Source organism: Macaca fascicularis, chromosome 7 (assembly GCF_037993035.2).
Source record: "Macaca fascicularis isolate 582-1 chromosome 7, T2T-MFA8v1.1".
In the NCBI taxonomy this organism is placed as follows: domain Eukaryota; kingdom Metazoa; phylum Chordata; class Mammalia; order Primates; family Cercopithecidae; genus Macaca; species Macaca fascicularis.
Genome location: NC_088381.1, coordinates 55,236,180 through 55,247,603, shown reverse-complemented (window position 1 = coordinate 55,247,603; position 11,424 = coordinate 55,236,180). Strand labels below are relative to the sequence as shown.

Here is an 11,424-nt window from a genome sequence, read left to right as displayed (position 1 = left end):
CCACTGTAGAGCAGCCAGGACACCTGTTGCTCACACCCTCTAGCCTGAGGCTGACTGGCATTGTGGCTGGGTTTGGGGGTCAGGGTTAGGGGTTGGCCTTGCCCTTAGTAGCCCCCATTCCCCTTCTGACTCCTTTTCAGTCTTCCTCCTCTTGTGGGCTCTACCCTGGGACCCTCCCAGCTCCTCACACCGGATGACTTTCTAAATATCCAGAAATCACTTTTTAAAATACCAGCTTTGGGGCTAGGAGTGCCTAGAGCAGACCAAGAAGGCTATGGCCAGGCAGGGCTCTGCCTCCCAGATTTCTGAGAAGGCAGAATCTGGCCCAGAAGTTGCTGTGGGACCAGAGAGCTGGGGCTAGAAGCATCTGGGTGGGCTCTGTGAGGAGGGGAGGCAGGTTTCAGATCAGGGCATGCAGAGGCAGTGAGCCTGAGGGAGGAGGCAGGTGGACAGATGGAGGGGGCCTGCAGAGGGAAGGAGGTACTGACTGAGGTCTGGGATGACCACCTCTACCAAGAGGCCCTCTGCCTCCCCCAGGATGTGCAGACCCTGGCGCACACAGGCCCACATGGGAGCCTGGGCTGGCACCGCCCTGAAGAAGGTGGCACCCACTCTGGCGGTTAGTGGATGCAGCCTAGTGGGAGGATCATCCCACTTCAGGGGGCCGGGCAGCCTGAGGGGCCTAAGGGAGGTCATCTCTTCCAGCCTCCTGCCCTCAACCCCAGAACCCAGGTCTGAGCCCTGGGCCACCCAGGGCCACCCTGGACCTACCAGAATTCCTCCACCACCACTTGGTCAAAGTTTTGTAGAGATCTGAGGACAAGGGTCAGCTGGGGGATCAGGAGAGGATGAAGAGGGTCACAGCTCTACCAAAGTCTTGTCCAGTCATCCCCCATCTTCCTGAGGCTTATTCCCCGACCCGCCTACTTCATCCAGCCACTTCACCCATCTCGTCAGCCACCCCTGAGGTGCCCAGAGCTCAAGGCTGGTTTTGTCCTCCAAGGCCTTGGTGTAGTGCTGGCCCAGGATCTGCAGCCAAACTTCATACAGCACCAGCTCCGCCTTCTCCCCTAGAGAGATGGGGTGGAGGTGGCATCAGCCTGCTCTCCCTTTCCTGGAAGCCCTGGGGTGGGACACGCACCCAAGCTCTAATGCTCCATCCGGGGGTAAGCCACCGCTGGTCTAAAAACGAGATTTCTTTCTACCTGTTTTTGTGTGACCCATGAGCTAAGAATGACTTTTACATGTTTAAATGTTTGAAAACATGGAAAGTAGAATCACATCTTGTGACACATGAAAAGTACGTGACGTGCAAACTTCCACGTCCATAAAGAAAGGTTTCTGGGAACGTGGCCATGCTCATTTGTTGACATGTTGTCTAGGGCTGCTTTCTTGCTGCAGGGGAGGGTTTGAGTATGTGATGATGGAGACCCAGTAGCCTGCGGAGCCTTAAAGAGTTTCCATCTGGCCCTTTACAGAAAACGCTTGCTACCCCCTGAACTGATCCATCTAATGGAATACGCTGCTCACTCCAAGAGTTGATCCTAATAGGAAATGTTGCTGATAATCTAACAGATGCTGCTTTTATGTTTTATTTTGTCGCTGCTCTGGTGGGAGACATGTAAGAAAATTCACTCCTTGGGAGGAGGTCATGGTGAGGTTTGTGGCCATCAACGGTGAAGCCTCTTTAAGAGGATGCGTGGGGAGCTCTACCGTCTGCTGAGAGGGTTGTGATGGGCCCTCTGTGTTGAGGAATGAAGAGGGAACATGGTCTGTCTGCTGGGAACTGGCTTCTGGGGAGCAGAAGAGATGGTGGTTCAGGCCTGTGAAGGCAGAGGCCCAAATCAATCTGATCTCTGGGGCGGGCGGCAGGGAGAGTAGCTGTGTAGGAGTGGGTGCGAGGGCAGAGCCCGAAGGAGGGCACCCCTGACCACACTCCCAGGAGGCTACGGTGGTGGGGGTGGGGCAGCACTGTGGGAGGACCAGTGCCTTCTGTGGCTGAGGTGTCCTAGGAGAGCAGCTCCGGGCTGTGTGTACCTGGAGGGGACTGATTTCACCCAGCGTTCTCCTAACTTCGGTGTGGAATAGCTCTCCCTGTTAGGATGGCATGAGCTTGCAGAAGTCATCCTATCAGGAGGCCTCAAGAGGAGATATGGGTTTCTTGCAGCCCTTGCACTGGGGCAGAGCTGAGGGGTTTTGCCTCTGACTTAGTGGGACAGATCTTGTCATGCATGTGAGGACTCAGTGAGGTCCTGGGCAATCAGGGAGGTGACGGGACCCTCTCATCCCTCTGATCTTGACTGCTTCTCGCCTATGTCCAGCTCCTTGCTGAAACTCTATGCCCCATTCCTCTCTGTGGCCCCAACACATGAGTGAGTATTGTCTGAAGAAAATTCCACCCATTTTCTAGAAGGGGAACACCGAAGTTTAGAGAGGGGAAGAGCCTGATGGCCCAGAGACACACAGGGATCACAGCCCTACTAAAAACACAGAAATTAGCCGGTGTAGTGGCACATGCCTGTAATTCCAGCTACTAGGGGGGCTGAGGCACAGTAATTACTTGAACCCAGGAGGCAGAGGTTGCATGAGCCATGATCTCACCACTGCACTCCAGCCTGTGCAACAGAGCATGACCCTGTCTCAAAAAAAAGTTAAAACCCATTTCTCCAGTATAACATTTTTCAAAATATATACTCAAACATAGAGAAGTGTAGAAATGTCACCAACAGTAATTTCAGGAAAGAATTCTAAGGTGAATTTTTTGGTTATCTGCATTTTTTTTTCTTGTATTTTTTGGACATAGGGTCTCGCTCTGTCACCCAGGCTGGAGTGCAGTGACCCAATCAGGGATCACTGCAGCCTTGACCTCACAGGCTTAAGCCATCCTCCCACCTCAGTCTCCTGAGCAGCTGGGATTACAGGCACATGCCACCACACCTGGCTAATTTTTGGATTCTTGTATTTTTTGCAGAGATGGGGTTTTGCCATGTTGCTCAAGCTGGTCTTAAGTGATTCACCCACCTCGGCCTCCCAGAGTGCTGGGATTACAAGTGTGAGCCGTGTGTGCCAGGCCTATTTTCTATAATGACCATGACCATGGATTTCATGTGCCAATATTTTTCTAACTATAATATTTACAAAGCATACTATGAAAAATGTTCAGAGAAAAAGAAGAATACAAAATTGTAAAAATCATATATAACTAGTTTGTTTGCTTTTTTTAAAAAAAGGAAGAAAGAAACAAAGTAGATTGTTACCAGGAAGATAGTTACTTCCACTTTGTATTTCTCTGGTGAACTCATTAGGAACTCTAAAAAGGTCCAGGAGTAGAATCACAGGGTCAGAGTACCCCGGCTTTAACTTCTGGTTCAGAGAATCCTAACAACTTACATTGTCACCAGCAAGTTCTTTGACTACCTGAGCAAATCTCACCTTAAATCAATTCTCACCTGACATTAGCTGCTCAGCTTTCCGCTGATACGTTGATTCCAAGAGACTCCTTGAGTTCTGTGTGTTCGGCTGGCCTCCGGTGGCCCCATTATTATTTTCTGCCAGGTAAAGGTCAATCACATGCACACAGATCTCATCACTCATGATATGCTGCAGCTGGAATCAAACGAAGGCAAGCTGTTAGTGAACACATAAAACATTTCTCCATTATACAGCAACTCAAAAAAGTTTTGATTTCTTTTGCTGGCAATTTTAGAAAATTAATCATACAAACCACTGTATCATTCTCTTGGAGAATAATCAAGCCAAGATTTTCAACCATCTCAGTGGTCCATTGAAAAATTTTCATATCTATTTAAAATCAAAACCAGAGAGAATTCAGGTTAATGTACTTGTTGTTGTTGTTTCTTGAGACAGAGTCTCACTCTGTCACCAGGCTGAAGTGCAGTGGCTTGATCTCGGCTCACCGCAACCTCTGAATCCTTGGTTCAAGCGATTCTCCTGCTTCAGCCTCCTGAGTAGCTGGAATTACAGGCACACGCCACCACCCTCAGCGAATAATTTGTATTTTTAGTAGAGACAGGGTTTCACCATGCTTGCCAGGATGGTCTCAATCTCCTGACCTCATGATCTGCCTGCCTCAGCCTCCCAAAGTGCTGGGATTACAGGTGTGAGCCACAGAGCCTGGCCTAATGTACTGTTTATTTAAAATTCTAAGGATCTTTAAATAATTTTCGATGGATCATATTTTTATTGCATTTTAAAATCATTTAGAATTTGCTTTCACACATGTTCTCCCTCACTTGATCCTCACAACTGCCCTGGGAAGCAGGTTGGAGACAGAGTAGGGGACTGTTAGGAGACAGATTTACACCATGCATAAGAAAGCTCACCGTGAGCGGGGTGAGGAAGGGAGCCTTGGAGAATCATGAATGCAGTATCTATGTCTATATTCCCAGCCCAACTACAAAGCCTGAAATTCATTAGGTATTTAAGAAATAGCTGCTGAATTATTGCCTAGGGGTGCTCAGTTGAAGAAGCACAATTGGGACTAAGAGTCAAGCTTCCTGACTCCTAGCCCAATACTTTTACAAACACACCACCTATTTTTCTATATATGATAGAAAGTATAGTGCTTAAGTTGTACATAATGTTAATTCACTTTCAATACAGGTCAATCATGATTAACTGTCAGTAGCTTTTGTGACAAATTTAGTAAACTGGAAAGTTGAACCTTTCAGTGTTCCCATTCTCAAGTCACATGCTATTTCTGTTTTAAAATAAAAATCCTTCCAAATGAAACTTTATCCATCAAAATGACAGAGAAGTGAAAATAGATACAAGAAGAAAGCAAAACATTAATTTCAACATCCATTTGTCTATTTTGCTTTAAAAGTATAACCACCAAGCCATTTTAGGAAGATACATTTTTTTTGAAGTGTTAGAAACCATAATAACTATTCTTAACTTTAAGTCCTAAATGACCAGTATGTATATTAGTAGATAACTGGACACACTCAGAAGGGTGACTGAGTGTGGCAGAAAGGGCAGTATGTCCAGCAACTGCAGATGGATAAATGACCATGAGTCCAGATAATGGATTCTGATACAACCATTCAAATAATGCTCATGAGTACTTGATAACATAGGGAAAAGCTTAAGATACAGTGTTTTAGAAAAAAAGGAGAGGTGAAAAAAAATAGATGGAAAGCATGACTTCAATCTTGCATACAGATGCTTCCACTTTATCCTTTTTGTTTGTTTGTTTGTTCAATTGCTTTTGAGACAGGGTCTCACTCTGTCGAACAGGCTGGAGTACAGTGGCATCATGATCTCAGCTCACTGCGGCCTCTATTTCCTGGGCTCAAGCAATGCTCCCACCCCGGCCTCCTAAGTACCTGGGACTACAGGTATGTGCCATCATACCCAGCTAACTTTTTGTATTATTAGTAGAGGCGGGGTTTTGCCATGTTGCCCAGTCTGCTCTCAAACTCCTGAGTTCAAGTGATCTGCCTGCTTTGGCCTCCTAAAGTGCTGGGATTATAGGCATGAGCCCCCACCTCTACTTCTACTTTTTTGTTGAAGTAGACTGTATTACTGATGCCCTACTCACACCCTCTTTTTGGATATCTGGCCCCTCCTGGAGTCTCTGGAAAGGGCAGCACTACAAATCCAGGGACAACTAGGGAACTCCCACCCTCACTGCTAGGCAGATCAGATTCTCTCTCCTGCTCATTGGAAATGACACAGAGAGTTTTCAATAGATTTTTTGCAGAGGAGCATCTGTATGGAAAGGTTCAGTAACACTGGGACCAGGGGTACTGCCAGGGCAAGCCAAAGCCTCAGAGGCTGGAGGAGCCTGGAGCACATGCCGAATGTTCATCTGCAGAGCAAATCACAAGCATGGAGCAGAAGTCCAGAGTGAAGGCATGCAGGAGAGGAAAATCACCTCCCAGCCCAGGCAGGCCTTCCATGGTGTGGTCATATTTTGAGTTTTGTACTTAGATGTCTGTGAGGTAGCCTGTTGAATTCTTAATACAAATCCCACTTAAGCCAGCCTAGAATAGGTCAAGATAAATGTAATGGCTTGACTTGGCTGGAGTGCAGTGGCGTGATCACGGCTCACTGTAGCCTCAACTTCCTGGGCTCAGGTGATCCACTTCTGCCTCGCGAGTAGCTGGGACTACAGGTGTGAGCCAACTGGCCCAGTTAATTTTTTGTATTTTTCTCATAGAAATATTTTTCAGAAGAAATCTACATACATTGAATATCACTGACTGCTTTTTCTTCATCTTCTGTGAAAGTGTAGGTGTTTGAGTCTCTTGTATTTCTTCTTTTACACAGGATATGGGCTGTTTGAAAACTATTTCATTATCTTCATCATCATCATTCATTTCAGCCACTTCAGATTTTTGTTTCTTTAAAAATGTTGATGTACAAACCAATGTGGGGCCCTAGATATCCACTGTCTCCTCAGGAGTGTCAGAAGTGCCTAAAACCTTTTTCTTCTTCTTACATAAAACCTGGGCTTTTGTAGACATCTGACAATTCATTTTTGAAATACTTTCCATTTTCTGTAAAATCAAAGAAGGAAAATCATAATCAATTTCTTTTTAAGATAGTTTCTTCCTGAATAATCTTTCTTTCTTTTTAAATCACTCCTCCTTCCATAGCTTTTGTGTAAGTGCTGATTCTAATTATACATTTCACTGATGGATATGATGGCTGCTTAAATGGAATATTCCAGTCTTGAAAGAGTTCTTTCTGTACTTTTTCAGGTGGCATAAAATGATTCTCCAAGAGTCTTTCACCAAACAGGTAGTTGTTCATTGTTTCAGCAACTATCTTGGCAAAATCCTGAGACTTAAACTCCACAAATGCATAGCCTTTGCTATTTCCAGGCCTTTTATTTCTGGATAGTCTGAACCTTGTAACAGTGCGTTGGAACTGGGAGAAATAGGAAAGGATCTGGGTTTCCTTCAGTAGGTTAGGTAGGTGGCACACATAGACTACTCCAGAAGAAAGTCGTTCTAGTTTTTGTGTTTGGTTTTGTTTCTGAGATGGAGTTTCACTCTTGTTGCCCAGGCTGGAGTGCGATGGCACGATCTCGACTCACCGCAACCTCTACCTCCTGGATTCAAGCGATTCTCCTGCCTTAGCCTCCTGAGTAGCTGAGATTACAGGCATGCACCACCACACCTGGCTAATTTTTGTATTTTTTGTAGAGATGGGGTTTCTCCCTGTTGGTCAGGCTGGTCTAGGACTCCTGGACCCAAGCGATTCTGCCTGCCTTGGACTCCCAAAGTCCTGTGATTATAGGCATGAGTCACTGCACCCAGTCCAGCCTTGACTTTGAAATATATGTTGTACATCCAGTCAGCAGTGAACTCTGGGGGAACACCAAAGATGAGAAAAATGAGAGAAGAGATACCTCCAATTAAAGGAGTTAAGACCAGATGCTTGAACTTATGTGTTAAAAAGTCACTGCAGGTTGGGCACAGTGGCTGATGCCTGTAGACAGAGCACTTTGGGAGGCTGAAGTGGGTGAAACACTTGAGCCTAGAAGTTTGAGATCACCCTGGGCAACATGGCAAAACCCCATCTGTACACAAAATAAAATAAATTAGCCGGGCGCGGTGGCACCTGTGGTCCCAGCTACTTGGGAGGCTAAGGTGGGAGGTGGAGGCTGCAGTGAGCTGAGATCCACCACTCCACTGCAGCCTGGGTGACAGAGTGACACCCTGTCTTAAAAAAAAGAAAAAATCAGTGTTTTGTGGTTTTCTTGGTGAAACCTCTGTTTCCATAAGAAAAAAAGAGGGTTGAGACAGTATGTATTACTAATTCAAAATCATAACCAGATGCTTAAAGTAAATCATTGTATCTATTGTTTCAAAAACCAGCCTCAGGATTATTAAAAGTTAGTTTTATTGGATTTTTCTTTAAGATGGGCTGGTTCACTCAGGTCTGTCACTTCCAAGCCCATGTTTTCCTACTTTTTAACCCTATTTGGAAGGAAAACTGCAGCTAAGATTATGATCTATCCTGAGATTAAAAGTTTCACACATATGCACCACACATACCCCCCACCACAGTATGATGACACAGTGACCCAACCTTAGGCTAATGGTACCACTGCCAGCAAATGCATTGTTTTCTTTATTCTAATTTTTTTTCTTTATTTCTTCTAACAGCAGCAAATGCATTTAACCATTTATTGAGATTCTCAACAGCTACCATTTGGTTTGTAGACCAAATTGTTTACAAAGTAACTTTTTTCCATTTTTGATATTTTAATGAAAATTATGTTCTTCAGTTTTAAAGCTCCATCCCTCTCCCAAAGAAAGACTAATAACTAACTACCAAGTAATGATTTTTTAGGAAAAAAACAAAAGCAAAAACAGCTTTTAAGCACTTCTGGAACATGGGTAAGCTTCCAAAGTCAAGACCTTCTGGGCCCAGTGGAGGTGCTAGGCTGCCTGGGAACACCATCAGCACTTCCCCATCCACAACATCCTCAACAGCGGGGAGCCATGCGCGGACCCCGGGGGGCTTCCTGTTCCACAAGCTCCCCTCTCTTTTTCCTCTCCACCCTTGCTGCTGGGCCTCCCCTCCAAATCTGCCTAATGAAGAGCAGCAGGGTCTTTAATACTGTTTGGCTTTGTCAGTGGGGAAAGGGTACTCTAGAAAGCTGAGAGATTCCCTGGTCCAGTCTGGGGGAGGAAAAAATATGCAGTGTAGCATAGATGGTTTCACTTGTCCACTGAGACACATGCTCATACTTATTAGATGGATGTATCGGATGCTTCAAAAGTCCTGATGTGTAGTAGTAGAACAAAATTTGTTTGTGAAAAAAGAAGTTGCAAAACTATAAAAATGTCTGCAGCATTTCAGGCTCCTGAGGACAAAGCTGGTTCTGCTAAGTAGTTATTTTGACATGCACAGCAGCTTTCCCTAGAAGTCCTGTGTTCCAGGGGTTTCATTTAGACCACAGGAAGTTGAAATCGAAGTTTAAAAGGTTCTCTGCTGACAAAATGTGCTATATCCATCCATTGGTGGACTTCGACTCAGTAATGAAAGGAACAAACTACCAAAACCTATCATATGTCATGGACCAACCTCAAAACATTAGCTGAGTAAAAAAAACCAGACAGGAGAACACATATTGTATAATTCCATTGATTTGAAATGTCCAGAAAAGGCAAGTTGATGGAGACCGAAAGGGTCTGATTTACCTCAAGAGGTAGGGATTCAAGCTCTCTAGAGTACATGTGATACATACATGAGAAAAAATAAGGAAAGAAATTTAAATGTAAATAAATGAAAATAATACTTCTCCCTGATTATAAAGAAAATCACGTTCTTTTTGTCATAATTTGGAAGACAGAATATGAAGAAAAGTCTTTAATGTTGCCACTCAAAACATTTTGGTTTGTTGTTTTTTATACTGCTTTATGCATTTGAACATTTTAATAAGTAGAATCATAATATATAGTCTTTTGTCACTATGTTTTGGGCATATTTCTATGGCAGTAAATATGTCCTTGGCATCATCCTTTTTAAAAGCTTGATGTATATTAAGTTAATCATTTCCACCCCAGAAGTAAATTTTCTTATATATATATTTTTAATGGATGCAAGCAAGCATTTTTGGGCAGAATTCATAGAAGCAGAATTTCTGGAGGAAAATAACATAAAACACTTTTTAAGATTTTTCATAGAAACTTTGAAATTATCCTGCAGAAAATTTGGTTCAGAGTTACACTCCCAAAGTGGCAGAGCTCCAGTGTCCCCCTTCCATTTGTCCATGTTACTTGTATTTAAGGAGAAAATCTCATTGTTTTCATTACATTTCTTTGGTTTCTAGTGCTTTTGAACTTTTTTTTTTTAGATGGAGTCTTGCTGTATCGCCCAGGCCTGGAATGCAACAGTGCAATCTTAGCTTACTGCAACATATGTCTCCTGGGTTCAAGCCATTATCCTGCCTCAGCTTCCCAAGTAGCTCGGATTACAGGTGCCCGCCACCATACCTGGCTAATTTTTGTATTTTTTAGTAGAGATGGGGTTTCAACATGTTGGTCAGGCCGGCCTCGAACTCCTGACCTCAGGTGTTCCACTCGCCTTGGCCTCCTAAAGTGCTGGGATTACAGGCATGAGCCATGGCACCCAACCTTGAATCTTTTTTATATGCTTATTGGTCATTTTTTTTCTTGTGGGAAGTGCCTGTATCTCTCCATTGCCTATTTTCTGGCCAACCTACAAAGTCACATTTCACTTAAATTTTATCCTGCTGATTGAAAGCATTTTAACATAAACAGGAGCAGGACAGACTGTAGTTATGTAGATCTTGTTCTGTCACCCAGACTGGAGTGCAGTGGCATGATCATAGCTACCACAGCCTTGTACTGCTGAGCTGAAGCAATTTTCCTACCTCATCCTCCCCACTAGCTAGGGCTACAGGTGTGTGCCACGATCCCAGCTAATTTTTTTTTTTTTTTTTTTTTTTTTTTTTTTTTTTTTTTGAGACGGAGCCTTGCTCTGTTGCCCAGGCTGGACTGCAGTGGTCGGATCTCAGCTCACTGCAAGCTCCGCCTCCCGGGTTTATGCCATTCTCCTGCCTCAGCCTCCCGAGCAGCTGGGACTACAGGCGCCCGCCACCACGCCCGGCTAGATTTTTGTATTTTTTAGTAGAGATGGGGTTTCACCGTGTTAGCCAGGATGGTCTCGATCTCCTGAGCTAATTCTTAAAAATTTTTGTAGAGATGTGAATTCACTGTGCTGTCCAGGCTGGTCTTGAACTCCTGACATAAAGTGATCCTCCCACCTTGGTTGGTTTGCCAACGTGCTGGGATTACAGGCGTGAACTACCGCTCCCGGCCGAGAGCTCATTTTGTTTGCTGGCGGAGTTCTTGGTATCTTTTTATGTTTGAGGCTTTGGTGCTAGTGCTGAAGTATTACACTCACCATCTGAGGTTTGCAGGACTTTTGTTTTGAATATTGAACAGATGGAACTGTGTAGTTCTGTATCTTTGCAGGCAGACAAAATGTGCCTACCACGATTCTGCTTTATATCCATTGAAAGCAAGAGTAATACAGTCAAACTTTGCCTGGCTTACAGGCTTTGAAAGAATGGAGTATTTTGATCTAATTCTATTAACTTGGAAGTGTGAAGGTGAAAAGAATTCAAAACTTACATTTCTGGTTGAATGCAATTTGAAAATACAGCCAATCATTCCCCTTTTCTTCTGTAGTAAGTTTGGACATTCTCATCTACTTGGTGTTTTATTGTAGAACTGCTAGTGTACCTGAGACTTACATTGTGAAGATAAGTTTTTAAAACTTGAGAGATAGGAGGGTGTAAATGATATTGTATGAGATCGGGCTGGATGAGCACTGACACTTGTAAATATACTTGGTAGACTGAATCTCTGATTGCCACTTGTTTTCTTATTAACTCATAAAAATAAAACACATCAG

At 44.1% G+C, this 11,424-nt stretch overlaps 1 pseudogene; it reads right to left on the bottom strand.

The window, feature by feature from the left end:
- Positions 1–243: 243 nt before the first annotated feature.
- LOC135971699 (uncharacterized) lies at positions 244–6,843 on the bottom strand (annotated as a pseudogene).
- Positions 6,844–11,424: the final 4,581 nt, after the last annotated feature.